Raw genomic sequence first — 22642 nt, 5'->3', positions numbered from 1 at the left:
AAGTTTTCAGTAGATGCCATTGCGACCCCACCGTCTCCCATACGACAACCGCAACCCGGAAATAAGATGGGAATGGACTGCACCAGATAATCCTCCCAAGTGTGAATAGAGCTGGGGATGGACGGCCACAACTTTAACTGTCTCTGTCTCTTCTCCTCCGATACTCTCGCACCTCTTCCTTATCACTAGTTCTCTCTCTCTCTCTCTCTCTCTCTCTCTCTCTCTCTTTCTCTCCTTGCCCATACTGTTCTTTTCTAAGATATTTTATTTTCCACTCTTGTATTCCTGCTTTATAAATCCGCGTCTCTATTCTCCCCATTCGTACTTTCTCTTTTTTTTTCCCGTTTTATATTCCTTTCTCATGTTCCTTCAAATTTATCTTCATCTCTTGTTTCTCCTCTCTCTTTCCCCTGCTTTCCCTTCCGCTCATTTCATTTCTTCTCTCTTCTCTTCTCCATCTTCCCCTATTTTCTCTTCTCCCACTTCATTCCTTCTCATCCTTCTTCTTCCTCTCGTCCTTCTTTATCTTTTTTTTAATCCTCTCTTCTCGTCTCTCCAATGTTCCTCTACCAACAATGCATTAAAAACACATGAATATTTGAGTCCTGTAAATCCTGCTCTTCAACTAACATATAAATAGTTCTGAATAATCAGATAATCTCATCCCCTCATCCTTCACCTCTTACAACCTTCTTCCTGACTACTTCCCTTTTCCTTTCTAATTTATCATCGTTTTCACCTTTTTGAATTGTCCTGCTCTCCCTCTTCCTTCTTCATGCTCTTATCACTGTCGTCATCTCCTCTTAACTACTTCTTCACTCTCTGTCCTCCATCTTCTATTATACTGCAACTTTTTCATCGTCTTGTCCTCATCTTCATCTTCTCTTTATCTACCAGGCAAATGTTTCTCATTAAAGTGAATTTAAACTCCATCCTTGTCCTCATCTAGTCCTCATCATCTCCTTGATTCCCTCTTCCTCTCCATCATCATAATCTGCTACCTCTCCTTCACTATATCCTCCCCATCTTCCTCCTTCTTCTTTCTCTTGTTCTCATTGCACGTCACTTACTCCTTTCATTCACCTCCATCACTGTTCTCTTCTCGTCCTCATCACTACCCTGCCTCCCTTGTTCCAGCCATCACTGTATCCTGCTCCCTCACCTTCACCACGCCACTCTCGCGATCTGCTTCTCTGTTCCTTCTCTCCTCCATCTACTCTCCTTTCTCCCCGTCTCTTAAACTTCATGTCTGTCCTTCTCATCCCCATCATGTCATCGTCTTCTCTTAATAATCCGCTATCTCTTCTCCTTCGCCATTCTCTCTCTTCGCATCAAAATCTCTTGCTCTCTCCTCCACTTCTCTTAAATTTCATCTGTCCTCCTTTCCTCCTCATCTCCTTACTTCCCCTGTTCTCTCCATCATCACCACCAGCTCCCCCTCCACCTCCACTCATTAGACCCAGCTTCCGAGATCCGACTCATGTACTGTAAAATCTCCACCTGTTCACATGGGAGGGAGGCTTGATGTCATGCAGTGGTATTACTCGTGTCACTTTCTCTCTCTCTCTCTCTCTCTCTCTCTCTCTCTCTCTCTCTCAGTATTATTTTTAGGGTAGACGGATTCCTCTCATAAATTGTCTGAGTTTATTGGCGGCTGAAAGTTTGACGAGCAGGAACAAATTTGTAAAAAAAATCGTACAGTGTTACTTCCACCCCTAAAAAAGTTATTATATTGACATCTGTACTTTTATTTCACCACTGTTAGTGAGAATCTAATCACACACACACACACACACACACACACACACACACACATATATATATATATATATATATATATATATATATATATATATATATATATATATATATATATATATATAGTGTCACCTTAATAGATGTTATTGTTCCCTTACATTGGTGAAGAATTTGTAAAAAGTCCTTATTTGATCCCCGAACGCTTAAACTTAACTGAATTTTAGATTTACTTGCAGTACCAGACCTATATTAACCCCAATATGCAATTGTCTGTTTTAGAGCAAACTGCAACTAACCCCAGTATGCGGTATTATGTTTTAGATGTAACACTTACTTATGCAGTAGTGTATTTTAAATCTAAGTGTAGTATCGTTCTACTAACACCGACTAACACAGCCTTATTTGCCTGGCACAGGGGAGATCTCAGCCGCCATGCAGCACTCCACCAACTCGTCCTCTACCACCCGCATTGCGCCCTCCTCCGTCATCACCATCATCAGCCTCATCAGCCTCTTCCTCGTGTTGTGGGTCCGCAACTGTTTCAAACCACTTCTTCCAGAGGAGGTCTCTCATGGAATAATGCAGTCTGGCTACGCCAGAATAAAAATACAAAGTACGCCCTCGGTCTGAAAGGATTAACCCTATTACTGCTGCAATTATTCATTAGCTGAATAAAATCATTTGTTTTTCAGCGTTGAAAATCTCATGATTCCTTGCGAGTTTGGTGACGGTTCGTATATTCTCTGGTTCTTGATGTAGGATTCAGTTTGCAGGTTCCGCTGGGTCGTAATGCTGGGTTTCTTAGGTTCCTTTAGGTCCAAATAATGGTATCCTTTGAGTCTAAGTGTTGGTTTTTGGGGTTCTTCTGGTTCCTAACGTTGAGGTTCCTTCCAAGCTCACCTGGGTTCCTGATAATGTTTGGCCATCCCAGTTACAGCTGTGTTCGATTATCCTTTTACACCTGTGGGGCTCAGAACTAATGAAACGACAACCTTTGACCTTTAAGGTTGTACAACTGTAACCCATATATAAGTACATTTAATCCTTTCAGTCCGATGACGTCTATCTCAGTTCGTTCTTGCCACCTCCAGAAGGTATCATCCAACCCAGGACAGATCTCCCTTTCTGAAAAGATGAATGAAGAGCACATATAATTCCTCCATTTTGAAAAGTCTCCAAAGTAAAATCGTCTGAAGATCGCAAGGATAAAAACTAAAGACGTCATCGCGCTGAAGGGGTTAACAATCTGGAAATCCTCTCATGTATGGCATTATTTAATGACAGTTTTTCTGTGACAGAACTGGGCCTATCCCATATCTTGAATGCTGCGTTTTTGTTGCATGAAATTCGAAGAGGCCCAGTTGTGAGGTAGGAATGTGTCGCCTTGGTTGCTGGTCAAATCGACTCTCAAGTCTGCTTACATCAGGCCATTAACTGATCTGACAGGAGTTAGGAATCTTCGTCAGGCTAAACCAAACGGGCTATCGTCAAATCGACCTTTCAGTGTGGCCTTGTCGATCAACTGTGCTGAGAAGGGTAAGCAATCTTCGTCAGGTTAGAACCAACACGCTGTAGTATGAATCTGCATTTGGTGGCGACAGGGGAGGTGGTCTGAAGCGAGGCAGCCTGGATGTACGGTTGCGGACAATGATAATGCTCCAGTGAATGTTAGTCGAACAATTGCAAAACTCTTACACAGGATTCTAAAAAAAAATAAAAAATGAAAATAATATTCTGAAATAAATTATTTGACAGGAAGATCTCAACACTGCGTCACAAAAAACATTGCTCACTATATTTAACGTCATGAAGTGGACCAGTATTTATGTCCGCGACTGTACGTGCTGTCCCCATCTTAGTGTACGTAAGAAAGTGTCTTGTTTGTTTTCCTGTGTATGCTGCAGGAGAATATATAGGTGTACACTAAAGGACTGTACATAAGGAAGGCCGTGTCGTGTGTTTGTTGTTACGTACGCGCCGGGATACGATGTACGGCAGCGGTAATTAAATCATTTTACACTTGTCTTTCACTACGATGGCCAATTTTATTTTTTACTGTTGCTATCCCCATACGATTTTAGTCATCACAGGACTGACTTGTTGAACTGTGGGGATTAGATTCAGCTTTCATTAACCTCCTTCACCGTTAGAGGCCTTTCCTAAGTTGAATAAAAATCGTTTGATGGTCGTAAGAATAAAATATATATGAAGTAGTCGGGCCCACCGGATTCGGTAAATCTATTGTATTTAGTGAAGTGTTATATCTTTTTATTTCTACCTCCAGTCGATTGTATTCATCTTGGACGGTTCTTCAAGTAGTGAAGAGGTTAATGAAGGCTGTATGTATCTAACCCCTCCTTTTGAAAAGTATACAGTTATCTAAACAAAGTCGTCTGAAGATAGCAAGAATAAAATGCAAAGACGCCATCGTATTGATTGCGCCGAAGAATGCCAATTAATGAACTGAGATTCCAACCTGCCTGCATGGAATTAGTTTGTTTAGCGATGTTTGAAGGTCATGGTAGAAACTGACACGGTTCGGAGACGGTGTAAGAGGAACTAATGACGGCAGCCGTACGTGTGACTGTTGAATATGAAGACCTCTCAACTTGTACGTACTTAGTTAACAAACCTCACTGCTGCTGCTGCTGTCAGTGAAGGCAAGCCAGCGGTGTCACAGTAACCTCTTGAACCCGATGATGTCTTTTTCATTTCATTCATGCTACCTCCAGACCATTTTAATTCAAAGATGATATTCAGTGACCATATTCATAGACTGTATTTAACTATAATATACAAAGACTTTATTCCGTTCTAAATATGCAGGAGTTCATAAAGGCTGTATACAACGCTTCAAGAAAAGAATAAAACACGCAGCGGCATAAAAATCGTCTGGCAGTAGCAGGAATGAAACGAAAAAATGGACGTCCTCGGGCTGAATGGGTTTTAAGTCGTATACGACTGCCGGTAATGTAACTTTTTGTACCAATGCTATACCAACTGAGCTGAAAGAGTTGAACGAGTCTTGTGTGCTGATTAAAAACAAAATAAATCAATAAAGGTACCATTCAGCTCAGCCCTGTTTACCTTACGAGTGCTTTCTGTCTGTGACCCATTTATTACTAGGACAAAACGGTAAACAGTACGTCCCGTGTAAATATCGTGTGTGTGTGTGTGTGTGTGTGTGTGTGTGTGTGTGTGTGTGTGTGAGAGAGAGAGAGAGAGAGAGAGAGAGAGAGAGAGAGAGAGAGAGAGAGAGCGAGAGGGGGGGGGAGAGAGAGAGTGCGGGTAATCGTTTAAGAATAAGAATGTTGATTACCTGTAAATTGCACCTGTTCTCCATTATACTTACGCAGTGAATTAACGCAAACATGATCGGTGAACATTAAAGCTAAGAAAAAGAGGGAAATTTTTATGTACGATATACAAATGAGGTACAGTATTTTGGGTAAGCCTGCATGTGTGTAATGTGTAACAATTTGGGTGTAGTGATAACTGGGATTGTATACAGTTGTTTTCTACGGTTGTTCATTATATAAACACAATATTCCATAACTTAGTGTTTTGTGAAATGACAGAGGAAGTGATTTGTTTACACGGTGTGCCGTGTTTCTCGGACGAAGCAGAACATGTCTTCATCATACAGTTTATTTGGTTTGGAAAAGGTAAATTTGTCGATATTTAGCATTTCTAAGCCGCACCACGGACGTAAAGAAAATTTGATGCAACAGCACCTTAGTTTAGTCGTAATGTATATGTAGAAATTCCCTCTAACAAATATTTATCGTTATCCAATTTACACCATGTTCCTAACTCTGCGTCAGTTTTTCAGCATAATAAAACACTCGCTGCAGCTCTTACTTGGTCAGTGAGCATCCTTTTCTCGACAGTAATGAGGCACAAATTATAACCTATTTCATTGATGACCAAAGAGAGGAAAAATTTATGTGAGCCAACCAGATCCTGAGGGCCACCATTACTGATGCCTTGAAACACCCCGTTACACACCTGGCAAGATGGGGGGGGGGAGGAAGGGCGAATTAGACAGAAGACGTAGGATGGAGTTATTGACGTTTTTGTTTTTCCGACTCAGTAAACGAATTAAGCCATTTTGGTTATGGTTTCCTCTGTGTTGTTCACTTGACTTCGTGCCAGTTTATTTCACGATATGGAAAGGAAACAACAAAAAAAGCATTGGAGTTGTTAAATACTAGTAATGGAACCTTCACGAAATGTGTTCATTGATGATGTCTCCCAAGTACTGGAAAATCAGAACAAATTATGAGAGAAGAGTATGGATATGGAAATAAGGCGTAAGAAATGGTAATGAAGTATTATTTTTTTACAATTACCACTTCACCTAGAGAGGCAGTAAAAGCATAAAAAAAGAAAATGGCCGTAGTAAGAATAAACAAGCTACAAGATAGAAGGCGTCTTACAAGCTAAACAAGAAAGTCTGGCAGTTGCAACATTGAAATTAATGGACATCACCCTAGTGGAAGCGTCACAGTACTCATTAGTGTGTGTGTGTGTGTGTGTGTGTGTATATGTGTGTGTGTGTGTGTGTGTGTGTGTGTGTGTGTGTGTGTGTGTGTGTGTGTGAAAATAAAGGGGGGCACCACAGCAGGCACAGCTACACCGCAATCAAAACACGGAGGCAATTGAAGCACCAAAATCCCTTCACCATAACCTCTGTAATCACCTCATTATCGGGTTATCTCGGTATGGTTAATTACGCACATAAACCATCATTAACTCGCTAACGCTGTTGAGATTATCCCCATAGTACCCAATATTCTTTTTAACCACTGTTTGCATCACGCCATCAACTTAACACTATGTTCATCACACCCAATAATAGTCTGGCAGGCATTACGAATATATACTTATCACACTCAGTACTCTTTGTAATACTATCTCCGTTGCCAACACTTCCGCCTGCCAACACTTTCACCTGCCAACACCGTCTGTTATCAAGTCAATATCAAAACAACTTAGTCAACATCATCACCAATATAAACACTTCCCACAGCCCTCAAACGGCCATCACATTGAGCACTATCATAAGTTCGTTTATCACTACAACCACAGTCCCATCACCACCACACCCAACATCATCACTGTAACAACCACATCAATTCCCACAACGATCACCACCACGCTAACATCCACCACAACCACCACCACCACCACCATTTCCGTCACTGGAACACCAACCACCACAATCCACCAACTCAACCATTTGTACCATTACTAACACTCATTACCACATTGACCACCTCACCCTCCGCCACTACACTAGCCATCAGCACTATACAATCTACCACCATCACTGCCACGTCACCCCCATCACAAACAGCATCACAACCACCATCATCAAATTTATCACCACTACGCTAGCCACCAACATATTGCTATACTGTTTTTACTCAAAGATGCCCTAAAATTGCCATCTCTCCATCTTGAATGCAGAGTTGTAACAATAGATTAACGCAAGATTAAGGTACTGCTCACGAAGAAGTGCTGTGAAAAGGACGTAGAGTTGCAATACTGCCCTTTTCTGCAATACTGCCCTTTTCTGAGGAGTAGACTGTAGCACCAGTCGAGCAGGGCAGTACTCCCGAGGTGGATAGAAAGCTGATGACAGGGAGTGCTGGAGCTCCCGTTTCATCAGCCCTCAGGACTAGTTCCTGACCATCCCCCTTTGCTGAACTTTTTCAGTGTCTCAGTTACACAGAGAGTAGGCCAGCATGCTCTCCAGTACAAATTTCTCTAACTATCTTCACCAAACTACATGCACAGTACACACTACACTTCCTATTCAAAATTTACCAAAATGGCGTCGTCTTATCAAGCCTCGGAGTCCCCAGGGGGGGGGGACCATAAATGCCCCCACCATCTGCCCGTCTCCCGGTGACGTCTCAAGGTGCCTGGAACCACGGTCTGACTCTCTTCTTCTTCATTTCTGCAACATTCGCGGCCTTTCCTCTAACTTTCGCTCTGTTGAGCACCACCTCTCCTCCTCTAAACCTCACCTTCTTTTTCTAACGGAGACTCACCTGTCTGAGGCAACTGACAGCAAACCCTTTTCTGTATCCTCCTACTTTCTCTATACTCATTTCAAAGCCAAAGGTGGCTGTTGTGTATATATACGCAACGACTTATCTTGCTCTCGTGTTCCTGAACTTGATTCTTCTGAATTCTCCACACTCTGGCTTCGGCTTTCCTGTCATTCTCTGACTAAATATATCTGTGCTGTTTACTTATCCCCTAATTCTACTGACTATCAAAAATTCTTCGACTATCTTACTTCTACGATGGAACACATTCTATCCATTTCTCCTTTCTCTGAAATCTCCATTCTTGGAGATTTCAATGTTCACCACCACCTTTGGCTCTCCTCTCCTTTCACGGATCCACCTGGTGAACAAGCCTACATCTTTTCTATCCTTAATGACCTAGAGCAGCTTGTACAGCACCCTACCCGTATCCCTGACCGCCTTGGAGAGAGCTCCAACATACTTGACCTCTTCCTCACAACTAATCCTTCTGCTTACTCTGTTAATCTTTTCTCTCCGTTGGGCTCCTCCGATCACAACCTTATTACCTTAACCTGTCCTATCACTCCGGTACGGCCTGTGGACCCTCCAGTGAAACGTCGTCTGTGGCATTTTGGAGCCGCGGACTGGGAGGCCCTCAGGCAGTACTTCTTTGATTTTCCCTGGAATGATTATTGCTTCCTTGGCCGGGAGCCATCTGAGTGTGCCTTGCGCATTACGGAGGTTATTCTCTCGGGCATGGAAGCATACATTCCTTTCTCATATCCTTTGACTAATGCAAGAAAGCCTTGGTTTAATCACGCTTGTTCTAATGCTGTCCGCAACAAGGAGAGGGCCTACAAAAGGTACCGGAGCCAACCCACCCCTGAATCACATCATCTTTACATTTCTGCCTGGAATCGTGCTAAGTCTGTTCTTCGCTCTACCAAAAATAATTTCATCCATACTAAATGCTCTCAACTCTCCGACTCGAATTCTTCCCGCTCCTTCTGGCATCTTGCCAAAAATCTTTCTAACAACTTTACCTCATCATCCTTCCCTCCTCTTTTCTACTCTGATGGTTCTGTAGCTATTTCTTCTACTGATAAAGCAGATCTCTTCGCACAGACTTTCTCCTCCAATTCTACCTTAGACGATTCCGGTGCTGTTCCTCCATCACTTCCCCCCTCTGACTTCCTCATGGCTGACATTAAAATTTCTTCAGTTGATGTATTTTCTGCCATCACTGGCCTCAGTACTAACAAGGCATATGGGCCTGATGGGGTCCCTCCTGTTGTTCTCAAGAACTGTGCTTCTGTGCTTACACCCTGCCTAGGCAAACTCTTTCGCCTTTGTCTGTCAACTTGTACTTTTCCTTCTTGCTGGAAGTTTGCTCTCATTCAGCCAGTCCCAAAGAAGGGTGACCACTCCCAACCCTCCAACTATCGTCCAATTGCTTTAACGTCCTGTATTTCAAAAGTTTTCGAGTCAATTCTTAATAGAAAAATTTTAAGGCATCTTTCCTATCACAACCTTCTTTCCGATCGTCAGTATGGGTTCCGTCAGGGACGCTCCACTGGCGATCTTCTCACCTACCTTTCAGACTCCTGGTCATCCTCCTTTCGGGACTTTGGCGAAAGCTTTGCCATTGCACTTGACATCTCAAAGGCTTTCGATCGAGTCTGGCATAAATCTTTAATTTCCAAACTGCCCTCCTACGGTTTCTATCCTTCTATCTGTGCCTTCATCGCTAGCTTCCTTTCTGGTCGTTCTATAGCCGCTGTTGTAGACGGCCATCGTTCTTCTCCTAGATCTATCAACAGTGGTGTTCCTCAGGGCTCTGTCCTATCACCAACTCTCTTCCTTTTATTCATCAATGATCTTCTAAGCTGTACATCTAACCCTATCCACTCATACGCTGATGACTCCACCCTTCACCTTTCCATTCGGTTCCCGCAACGCCCATCTCAACAGTTACTTCAAGAAACAAGGGATGAGGCTGTGGCACACCTAATGTCTGACTTGGCTCGTATCTCTGACTGGGGTAAAAATAATATGGTTGTCTTTAATGCATCTAAGACTCAGTTCTTACACCTATCAACCCGACAAAATCTTCCACAGGTATACCCACTAATGTTTAATAATATTCAGCTTAATCCTGCATCATCCTTGAACATGCTTGGGGTTTCATTTACTCGGGACTTATCTTGGAAAGATCATATTACATCTCTTGTAAAATCTGCTTCCAAGAGATTGGGTGTGCTAAGCCGACTCCGCTCTTTCTTTACCCCTGCACAATTGTTGACTCTATACAGGGGTTTTATCCGCCCCTGTGTGGAGTACAACTCTCATGTGTGGGGAGGCTCCCCACATACAGCTCTTCTCAATAGGGTGGAGTCAAAGGCTTTTCGTCTCATTAACTCTCCTCCTCTTACTGACTCCCTTCAACCTCTGTCTCTTCGCCGCACTGTTGCATCTTTATCTCTTTTCTATCGCTGCTTTAATGATCACTGCTCCTCTGAACTGTCTGCTTGCATTCCTCCACCTCTACGACGGGCGCGTAGCACCCGTCTGGCAGCAAACTCTCATCCTTTTTCTGTCCAACTCTCTAATGCAAGAGTTAACCGTTACTCCCAGTCTTTCATTTATGCAACAGGTCAGCTCTGGAACTGTCTCCCTCTGTCTGTATTTCCTGCTGCCTTTGATCTCCAGTCTTTCAAACGCAGTGTGTCCAGGCATCTCAAAATGATTGGGTCTTGAATTTGGCTCTATATTGTATTTTGTTTTTCTCTTGGAGGGAACTGTTACTGCGGGCTCATGGCCTTTGGTTCCTTCTTCCTCGCATAAAAAAAAAAAAAAAACTGAACCATGTGAAATAAGCTGCAAAACGACGAAAATCTGAAGTTAGTGTAAAAGATCATTAGCCTCCACCACGACCCACCACCACCATCATGACCATCATGGCTGCTGGCATAAAAGGTATATCCACCAAAAAAATTACCATCACTATCATAGGTACCACTATTACCACCACCAACGTCGTCATAGCTACCAGCATCAACATCATACCTTCTACCACCCTAACCACCATCAACATTAAAAGTACTACCACTGGCATCGTAACATTACAACCATCACCATCCTAGCTGCTATCATCAACATCACCCCTAGTATCATCATCATCATCAACATCATCATCATCATAGCTACTATCATCACCCATATTAGCACCTGTCAACTTCACAACCATCGTCATCATAGCTGCCGCCATTAACATCACCCCTACTGCCATCATCATAGCCCCTGCCATCACCCCTGTTAGCATTATCATCATCACGGCCGTTACCAACACCATCACCACCAACGTAATCGCCACCAGCAACATCATCACAATTTGCTATCACCGTAAACATCGTAACTAATACAAACATTACTATCATCACTTTACTACCATCACATTACCACCATTGTTTCACCACTAACATTACCCGAGCTTCAGTCCCAAAGCTACTGCCATCACTGTCATCACCATAACTACCAGCATGATCAATATTTTTTATCACCATAGACATTACATTACCACTCTTACCACCACCATCACCACCACCACTGTCACTACCACCATCGCCGCCACAATACACATTCGGCCTCCCTCAACCTCGGCACCGATCAAACGGACGACAGCCGAAAACTTTTTAAGATCTTAGAATAGAACAGATCCACTGAGGCCAAGTATAGATGGGGATTTTTTTTTTTTTTTTTTTTCCCCGAGGCAAAATCATCAAAATTTGCGGGAGTCGAAAAATCCACAAACTTGAGCCACACCAAAGATAAAGAAAGAATTATGTGTTTTATTGCCCTCCCAGTATTATGACCATTTTTAAAAATCTGTGCTGTCTTCAAACTATTTCATTCAGCCTAGGAGGAACCTCTTTTCTGATGGGATTAATGGAGTCCTTTTCTAACCATTCTACAAAGAAGATTAACTACTAAGCTGAATAAAATCGTCTGAAAGTAGTCAAAACAAGCTTTATAAAAACGTGAAGTACTGAAAAGGCTGGAAAAATAATTGTGTTCATTCACTCCGACATTCATTTTAAGTATATACAAATGACATGCCCTCCATTAATTGTTCTGGTACTCTGAACTCTTCTCGAAAAGTTGTACACCCCCCCTCTCCCCCTACTGTCCATTTCACTCTCCAGTTACTCTCTTCCCCTCCTTCCCCTCTCTCCTTCCCCTCACTCCCCACCTCCTGTCCTGCCCCCAGCTTTTGACAGATAATAATAAACATGACGATTAAAGTTTAAATGTGTGTGATTATCCCCGTTTAAGCGTCTGATTTTTTTTCTTAATATACGTGCATTTTTTTTTTCCCCTCGACCACCTGCTACTCCATTCGTTTCATTCCTGTGTGTGTGTGTGTGTGTGTGTGTGTGTGTGTGTGTGTGTCTCAGTCTGTCTATATCAGTGTACGTATATATGTATGTCAGTCAATCTATCATTCTGCTTACCTGTTTATTTGTCCATCTATCAATCCATCTATCTATCTATCAGTCAGTCAATCAATCTATCTATCTGTCTATCTATTAGTGTAACTGGTAACTGCTCGAACCTTCAATGGAGATAGAAAACGAGGCATAGAGAGAGGGGCCACTCATCCAGGAGGTCGCTGTTGTATGGGTGTTTGTTCTTGCCGTTGACTTAACTGAACGTGGAAGGAAAAACAAGAGATAGAAGACGAGTGTGTTTGGCTTCGGCTTCAGAGAGGAGGAGTTAGGGAAAGCCTTTGGTTGAGAGAGAGAGAGAGAGAGAGAGAGAGAGAGAGAGAGAGAGAGAGAGAACAAGTCAATTGAGGTGTATGGTGTAATAAGCAAAATAATGAGATAAGGAATAGGTGCTACACACACACACACACACACACACACACACACACACACACACACACACACACACACACTAAGAGGACAGAAGGGAGAAGGGGTGGTCATTTGGGATAGTAAAGAGCAATAAAAATTCAAAATAGTTCATAAACGTGCTGTAAGAAAATCTTCGAAAGTTTTAGGAATTTGCCGTCAGTATTCCTTAAACATTCATAAAAAAAATATCTTGTAAAAATCATATTATTTTGTAATTTTTGGAAAACTGTAGTTTCGAAAGAGATGAAATTATCCTAGAAATATCCCTAAGACATTTACTGGGGTTTGAGGAGTGGACAGTGCTGTGGCGACCATCATCCACTCACTTGATGTAGTACTGCCTACTTTCTCCTTAGCCTTTACTGTTCTTATTCTGTGCCTGCCCTCCTCTCTTCCTATTTCTCCCATCTTTCCTGTCACTCTTTATTGCTTTTCTTTCCTTTACAGGTGGCTTTACATTGAGCGACAAGCCAAATGGTTTCCTATAAGCCAAGAAACCATTTACAACGCTGGGTGGTAACCATATAACCAAACCACACGAGCTCCCTACGTGTCAACAAGTGGGTTGGTGGAGGGTTAGTGCCTCTCCCCGTAAAACAAATAACACAAAGTTTAATGACCACCCCTTACGGGACAATGGCGTCTGGCAAAAGAAGAAGAAGAAGTTTATGTTTAACCCCGTCAGTCCGATTATCCCTTTTCCCATTTCATTATTGCCGTTTACGAGTTTTTTCCTTTCTTGTCTTTTATTTGAAGGAGTCGATGAAGGCTGTATGTAGCGTCAGTTCGATACGTTTATCCTAAGCCAAAAGAAATAGTGTGATAGTAACAAGAATATAACAAATAAGACGTTGTTATAGAGAAATAGTAAATATGCTTTTGTGTTTTAGTGCATTGGTGTAGTATACGGGGTTAAGACGTGGTTTGAAGTTTGAAAGTTTGACACCTGTTTTTGACGGCGGGGAGCGGAGAGGAAGGTGATGGAGAAGGAGGGAGGGGAGTAGGGAAGGGGAAGAAAGGAGAGAAGTAGGAAAGGGGAAGAAAGGAGGGGAGAGGAGGGACGGGAGAATGTGGAAGAAGGAAGTGGAGTGGAGGGAGAGGAGAGACAGACATTGGGAGGAGAGAGATGGGAAAGAATTGGGGAGGGTATTGCTGTGGAGAATAATTGGTGTGAATGGTAGAATGGGAAGAGAAAGGGACTGGGGAGAGGAGCGAGGTGTACCGGGAAAAGGGTTGCAAGAAAAGCAGAAAGGAGAGGGGGAAGGAAAGTTGGCTAGGGGGGAGGACAGGATTGGGAAAGGAGGGAGGTGACAACGGCGATGGTAGAGGAAAAGATATATGAGAGAGGAGGGAGGTGGAGCAAATGAGAAGAGAGGAGGAGCAGGAGGATGTTCAGGAGGGAGATAAATAGTGGATATAAGTGATGATTGTACCGAGTGAACGCATTGGATAAGATGGTCGTTTATCAGCACCCATAGCCAAGGTTGTTTAATATACGTCCAAGAACTGTCAGGTGAAGTATACCTTGCTTGTGACTGGATAAGGATACATCAGTGGGAGCGGCTTATCTTGCCATCAGAAGTGAGTGAACTGTAGAAGAGTCGTGTATGTATGAAACACAAGTCGAATTACACGCCAATTGTTAGAAATATGCGACATAATTTTCATAGACTTTTTGTATCAGTCCTGGTATTCATTATCTGATTTATTTTTTGACACTAAATCAAAACCGAATGAATGGTAAGAATACACAAGTTAGCGGATATTTAGGTATAATTATAAAGAATCACAACATTAGGATTAATATCACTGCTATTGTAATTGCATGATTTGCTTAGGAGGAGGAGTTACGAAATATCCGAAGTTAACGAGAATACTGCCCAAGAGAGAGAGAGAGAGAGAGAGAGAGAGAGAGAGAGAGAGAAAACTAATTAGCAAAGTGATTTGTAGTGATCAAATTATGTCAAGAGAAGCAGTGTTGAGCGTGAGAAAAAATAGAGTAGTAGAGGGAAAAAAAAGCATTATTTGTGAAGAAGAAATATAATAGATGGAGAATACAGTCCTCCTCCTCCTCCTTCTCCTCCTCCTCCTCCTCCTCCTCCTCCTCCTCCTTCTCCTCCTCCACCTCCACCTCCTCCTCCTCCTCCTCCTCCTCCTCCTCTCAATCTTATTTCCCACTGAAGTTCAGCAGAATTGCCAATTACGTCCATTTTCTACACAACACGTAACAAGCGAGAAGTTTGGCAGAGTTTTTCATCATGGTATGCAGTAACAATCAGCACTCCTTTTAAACCGTCTGGAAAGTTGTATCTATCGTATCTATCTGGTAATACTGAAGTGGGTTGGAAGCCTTGATACAACACTTCACTGGTTCCAAATCTATCTATCTATCTATTGCCTGACGCCATAATCCCGTAAGGGGTGGCCATTTGACTTTGAGTTATTTGTTTTACGGGGAGGGGCACTAACCCTCCACCAACCCATTTGTTGACATGTAGGGAGCACGTATGGTAGTAGTAGTAGTAGTAGTTGTTCCCTAGGCAGTCTGGCCGAACAGCCCCGAGTCCCTTAGGAAGGCCATGGCCGAGACCGGGCTTTCCCACAGAGCTCTCAAAGAGTGTATGTTGTGTTACTGACGTAGGTGATTGTGTGGAATGCAGTCTTCCATAATGTGCTTAATAGTATGGGGTGCTGTGTTGCATCCTGGACAGGCATCAGCGACGGAGTCATCCAGCCTCTTCTGGTAGCTTAAGAGGGCTGGATGGTGCCTGCATCTCAGCCTGGCCAGGTGGACCCTGTCCTCACGAGGAAGATAGGATTCAGAAGGGTGGATGTCAGGAAGCCGTGCATGCAGCTGTGTGTTGTCTTTAAGTGACTGAATGGAGTGGCGAGTGATCTGAGTGTGGATATGCTTCTGGAAGCTGGTCTGAGGTGGGCGAGGGGGGAGAGATGACAGTATTTGTATATGGTATCGTGTGCTGGGTGTTGTTTTGATGTTCCTTGGTGTGGGTGGATGTGCTGCCATGTACTGTGGTGGATGTTGTGGGTTTGTGGAGGCTGCAGCAAGAAACTGGGTGCCTCTCATGTCTAGGAGGACTTTGGTTTCTTGATGTAGGTGGTATGTGGGTGTAGTAGCTGTGCAGCCTGTGATTATTTTTAGGGCCTTGTTCTGTATGGTCTGTAGAATGTTGTAGTGTGTTTTGGTCAGGTTAGAAGCCCAGGCAGGGCTTGCATAATTCATCACTGAACGTATGTATTGTTTGTATACTGTGGTGGTGGTTTCTTTGTTGTGTCCGAATGTTGTATGGGCAAGTGACCCCTCACGGGGCTCGAGCGCGTATGGTTTGGTTATATGGTTACCACCCAGAGTTGTAAATGGTTTCTTGGCTTACAGGAGGCCATTTGGCTTGTCACTCAATGTAAAGCCACCTGTAAAGGAAAGAAAAACAATAAGAAGTGACAGGAAAGATGGAAGAAATAGGAAGAGAGGAGGGCAGGCACAGAAAGAGAATGATAAAGGCTAGGGAAGAAGTAGGCAGCACTACATCAAGTGAGTGGATGATGGTCGCCACCACCTACCACTAAATCCCAGACGCATAAAAGCAATATTAAACCCTTCAGTTCTGGGAAGTCATTTTTTGGAGCCTACTCCTGCAATGTTCAGTCGATTTTATTCTAACCTAGGACAAAAACCATGTCGTGAATTGATTAATGCGGACTATTTCTAGATTCGTCAATCCTGGTGATTTTTCCAAAGTTAACATTTCACTGACTATGTTGTTGATAGTTCTCCCATCTTCGTACATTCTGGAGGCTGTTTCTGGATCCTACCTCACCCCCCAAAAAAAAATAAATATATAGATAAATGAATAGAAAAATAGATTGGGCAAGTTTGTGCTGTCTGGACATTGCTACTCCTCACCCTGCCTTTGGGTGGGAAAGGAGGTCCGGATGATGATGATGATGATGATAAATAAATAAAAATAAAAAGGGTAAAAAGGGTCGTGATGATGATAATGATGATGTTCGTCTGGAGGTATGATAACTGAAGCAAACTGTGTCACTGGGCAGGAAGGGTTAATAAATATTCAGTTCAATCCCAAGCTATGTCCCCAAAGGATCGCCTCCCACGGGGTTCCATTTCCGAGCAGACAAAACCATTTATGTGTCTGCTCTGCTTCCGCGTAAACATAACCCAAACAACACACGACCCCACACCGCTCAACCCCACACATTCAGCATAAAATACGATGCTGAAGTGTAATAGACAAAATGACCCACAGAGGAAGAGGTGTGCAACACCAAGAAGCGAGTCACTTCACCCCGAGGACGTGTTTTATATTACTGTTACCACTTAATTTGATTCAACTTTGAAGACATATTTCGACCTGGAGGGGACTGACATTGCATTCAAAACCCCTTCACTTGAAGACGTCCTTTTTAAGTTTAATAAACCCTCTAGAGACAGCAAGAATATAGGATTGAAGAGGTTGAGATATAATAGGCAAAATTAATCACTGAGGAAGACGTGTTACGAAGTCTCCAGAGTCAGCCAAAATAGGGTCCTGTACCTCAGCGAATATTAACCCACTCGTGAATCGGACAACTCTAGTGTTCCACGAGTGTTCCATCAACACCAGGCGATTTTACTCAGGTGAGTGAGTGTCAGGAACCTGAGAGTTGTAATACTGATATCCTTAACCCTTTCATGTTCGGAGCTACTCTAATGGTCTGTTCCAGCAAACACCAGAGGACCTTATTCTGCTGAGAGCGAGTCTAGGAACCTGAGCTTGTTAATGCCAGCCACAGCCCTCGCCTGTACAGGATCACTTCTCATGGTGTTCCAGTTTCACATAAAGAAAAACCACTTCTTTGCGTCAACATAACCCCAGCACACGCACGCCCACACACTGTTCAGCTTGGTGTTTGTTCGGCTTGTACCGCTGTATCAAGCCAGAGTTTAGAAAGTAATACCGAAAAGAAACAACATGTGAGAGTTAGAACATGGCTTGATGTTTACATTTTATACTTTGTGCCACGCACAGTTTTTCTAATACATCTATCGGTAACAGTTGGTGTATTGAAGTTGTGTGATTATGTACACTACTCTTTTAATAATTTTATAGGAAATTACTCTTCAGCATGATGTTGTGCAGTGAAATTCTCGTTTTACCAGGCATTCAGTCCAGCGGGAACGGTACACCACTCATCAACCATGCAATGATTGATCAAAGATTCAATCCAGGCAGAACGTGGTAGTGGGTTTGCTGAACATTTTTCGCTCTGAGGAATATATCTTGCACTGAAAGCCACTTGGCCCTTTTATTGGCAGAAGTTCCCATCAGCTGAATAAACTCGTCTAGTGGTATCCAAGATATAGTCCTGTGTACATCACATCTACCGAATGGTTGAATAAAAAACATTAATAAAGAAACAAGCACACCAGTGCATCAACACCTACGTATTCTAATACGTAACACACAGTCTCGCTACTACATACTGTTCTCAGATCAGAATGATAAAATACGAGTACACATTTAACACATGCAGATCTTAACATCCCCCCCCCGACACACACACACACACACACACACACACACACACACACACACACACACACACACACGTATCTATTCATTAGTAGCACGGGAAGGGGAATATCCTTATCAAAAAAAAAAAAAAAATGCACTAGCAGAATAAATATTTAACAGATAATCCTACTAGAGGAGGTGGTAATCCTACTAGAGGAGGTGGTAATCCTACTAGAGGAGGTGGTAATTTACTGTAGATTACTTCTAACCCCTTCAATGCAAGAAATCTTTCTATTGTAAGAATAAATCATTGTACTGAATGGGCTGCAGCTTAGGATAATCAGATAAACAAAGATCCAAATGATCACACCTCCCCCCTCTCAAACTTCCTTGTGTACCTGAGATTCTGTTCTTTTTGATGCTTGTTATTGTCACTCGCCCGGCCCTTGTTAAAGAAGCTCGCCAGCAACGATCATTCTTTTCATCTAAGAGCCATCAAAAGCCGATAGTTCAACCCGTCTTTGAAGTCAGAAAACGCTCTGATACTGTACTGGACTGAAGGCATCTTTGAGGGCGTCCAGTTTGTATTAGTTTTCTCCCGCCCACCTGATGCACGATAGATCCACCGATTTATGCCTTCCACATCTGAGCTGGCAAATTACACACACGCGCGACTTTCCATTTCCCACACCCCACGAAAGAGAGAGAGAGAGAGAGAGAGAGAGAGAGAGAGAACGCAAACCATCCACTGATTGGCTTAGGCATAATCCTTCGGTGAGTAACAGAAGGAGCAGGAGTCAGAGTGGAGGCTAGTGATACCAGGGGGTGGAGCGGCAAGGTAAACACAAGGCTTGTTGGTGAGCGGGGGGAAGAGGGTGTGCGTCTCTTGATTGCAGTGTGTGTGTGTGTGTGTGTGTGTGTGTGTGTGTGTGTGTGTGTGTGTGTGTGATGGCTTTTGTGTAGTATTGGTTGGGCATTCTATAGTTTGGTATTCTTCCGTTAATGTGTGTGTTTTTTTTTTTTTTTAACAATTTAGACACAGTGGCGGACATAGACATAAGTGGTATAGGTACGTGAATCGGGCGTCTCTGATGGCTAACACAGTGTTTACAAACTGATTATGAATGGGGATTCCTTCGGGACTAGTGGCCATATTTTTTTCTAAAACTGAATCCAGAGCCTCATGTTTAAAGGAAAATATCCCATCATACGGCTAAATATCCCCTTTTCAAGAAATTAGACCTTTCATAAACTTAATTTTTTTGTAAACTTAAATTTATTATATCTAATTTCATTAAGGATTCTTGTATTTTATGGTGATCAGTGTTTTGTTGTAAAAATCAGTGCCAGCTACGTGTCTGTCTGTTATATTGTATTGGTAAGACCGCCTTATAAAGCCCAGGTAGGCCTACAGTGAAGGCGAACAAAATAATAATTTTCTTTAGCAACGTCTGTTCATCACGACCAGTCAGCTGATCACAGCGTACACTCATGTGTAACAGTTGTTTTTCTTATAGTGTTCTTGTAAGTAATTCTGGCCAGTCCTTTGGACACTGATGTCAGATATCCCTGGATACATAATCCAAGATAAATATAAGAAAGCAGCAACAGTGAATCAGGTTAATGGGAGCAAAATTGTTGAAGTATGGACAGTGAGTTAGAACTTAAAGTATTCAGTATCATATTTAAGTTATACAATGAGTCCTATAACTGTATTATTTTTTATACCTACTTGTGTTTTGGTTTACAGTTAGTCGTGCATATCCTAGCATCATTGTGAAGCAAACAAGGCTGTCCAGTGCACAGTGAAGAAATAGGGAAAAAAGGAAGGGAGATGTGATCGAAAAGTAGAGGTATGTAATGCACGTTTATTTGCCTTTTTTTACTTGTACTTAGAGTTGCATTTTTAAGCTGTAAAATGAAGGTAAGTTTGTTGCTTTTATGTGCGGCATAGGCTCTACCAATAGCAGTGGCGTGGTAGGAGTGGACCAGGGAGGCTTTAGCAAGGGAAGAGGGTGTGTAGACCAGGTTCTCTGAGATGTTTAGTAGAAGTGTTCAGAGAAGGGAGAGAAGTACTGTGCCACCTTCATGGATCTGTAGAAAGCATATGACAAAGTACACAGATAGGGATTGTGGAGGGTGCTGAGTGTAAAATTGGAATATATACAGGAAATTGATATATGCTGCAGTGAGTATGTGTGAGGGCACAAGTGCGGCAGTGCGTGTGGGGAATGCTCATCGGGACCTTAGTCTGCTTGCTGGACTGAAACAGCGGTGTGTCACGTTTACGTCGATATTACAGACATGCAACGCACACGAGTACGGGGGTGTAGGGGGTGTAGTGTACAAATGAAATCGCTGGGGATGTCGACGAGAATAGAATCATAATATTGTGGGCTTGGAAGTATTACTGGTCTCTCTTGCGTTGCGATATATTTTGTATATAACGCCTTAACAGCCTCGCAGGTTATTCATAACTTTTTCATATCGACACCGTCTGCATAAATAACATACAAAAGGTTACTAACGTGTCGTGAGGATAGAATTATATTATTATTATTATTATTATTATTATTATTATTATTATTATTGTTATTATTATTATTGTTGTTATGATTATTATTATTATTATTATTATTATTATTATTGACCCTTGTGCGGTGTGGTGCGTGAAGATCTGTCCCTTCTCCCCTTTGGGGCTAAGATGTGAATGAATGTGTTTGAATGGATGAGTAAATGGGGGGGGTGTCGTCCTGTCTCGGCTACCTCCCCTTCCTTTGGGGGAAGCAGCCTAGGTATATAGATAGATATTATTATTATTATTATTATTATTATTATTATTATTATATTGATTGTAATGTGGTAGGTGGGGGCGCTCACCATCCACTCACTTGATGTAGTGCTGCTCTTGGGTGTCTGCCCTTTCCTCTCCTCCATCCTTCTTTCCATCCATCCTCTTCTGTCTTACTTTCCTTCATTCTTTCCTCTTTCTTCTGCCTGCGGGTAACTTTACACTCCCTCTTGTGTCTTTCTTTCCTTCATTCTTTCCTCTTCCTTCTGCCTGTGGGTGACCCTACACTGAGTGACAAGCCAAATGGTTTCCTGTACACCAGGAAACCATTTACTACGCTGGGTGGTAACCATATAACCAAATTTTGTCTCCTGGTGGTTTAGTGGGTAATAAAGGTGCTCCAATCGGATTGAGCCGGTGAAGGTTTATATCCAAGGGGTGGTTGGGGTTTATTGCTCATGTAATGCCACTCAGGGATGAGTGAGGCTGGTCACTCTCACCTTAAATGCCAGGACCAACTTTCCTAGCCCCAGGTTCCTACGCTCCTCATGGGGCAACGTAGGATTAGATGATGGATGAGATTATTGATTGTAGCAGTGGCAGCAGTATCGTGTTTCCTGGTATATTCAATTATAAATTTACTTTTATTCTTGCCATCTTCCCTATAGTCTAATTTAGTTATAACGCGCGACATATTTATTCTCAGCGAAAAATATTATTCCATCCCAGAGTATTCCATAAAGAATCCGAGCATCACTGGGATTTCACAGGAATTCTGAATCAATGGAGCTCTGATACACTTTTTTTTTTTTTTTTTTTTAATGTGTTCGACTCTGGGCATAGGTTTCACAGCCTGCTATCAAGGCCCAGCAGTCCTCCTACATACCATACACCTCTCTACATGTCACCACTTCGGCGCTAACACCCACCGTCCATATTGAATACATGCTAGGGCTGTCTCATACAGGACTGGTGTATTGGTATTAGCGGGGGTATTTTTACGACATGTCGGCGGGGCTTCTGGTAGATCAGTAAAGCCTGATTTAATGAAATTCAAATCCTTAAACTGTTCCCTGCCCCAGCCGGGATTCGAACCTGGGTCCGTTAGGACTGCAGGCCACCTCTCTACCGATTGAGCCACCGCCTCCCCCAAAACTTACAATATATTACCTAAAAAAAATCCCAGCTTAAATGAAAAATAACTCGCAACATGGCAAGGATAATATTAGTTCAGAGAAGTGTAGATTCAGGGATTGAGTTGAAAGTGATATCAGGTTTGTATCATCCACTCACTTGATGTAGTGCTGCCTACTTCCTTAGCCTTTATCATTTTTTTTTTCTGTGCCTGCCCTCCTCTCTTCCTATTTCTCCCATCTTTCCTGTCACTTCTTATTGCTTTTCTTTCCTTTACAGATGGCTTTACATTGAGTGACAAGCCTAATGGTTTCCTGTAAGTCAAGAAACCATTTACAACGCTGGGTGGTAACCATATAACCAAATCATACGTGCTCCCTACGTGTCAACAATTGGGTTGGTGGAGGGTTAGTGCCCCTCCCCGTAAAACGACTCAAAGTCAATGGCCATCCCTTAAGGGATTATGGCGTC

Source organism: Coenobita brevimanus, chromosome 92, assembly GCF_032717465.1.
Source record: "Coenobita brevimanus isolate Jiangsu-jjx chromosome 92, ASM3271746v2, whole genome shotgun sequence".
Taxonomy (NCBI): Eukaryota; Metazoa; Arthropoda; class Malacostraca; order Decapoda; family Coenobitidae; genus Coenobita; species Coenobita brevimanus.
Note: the sequence above shows the minus strand (reverse complement) of the source record.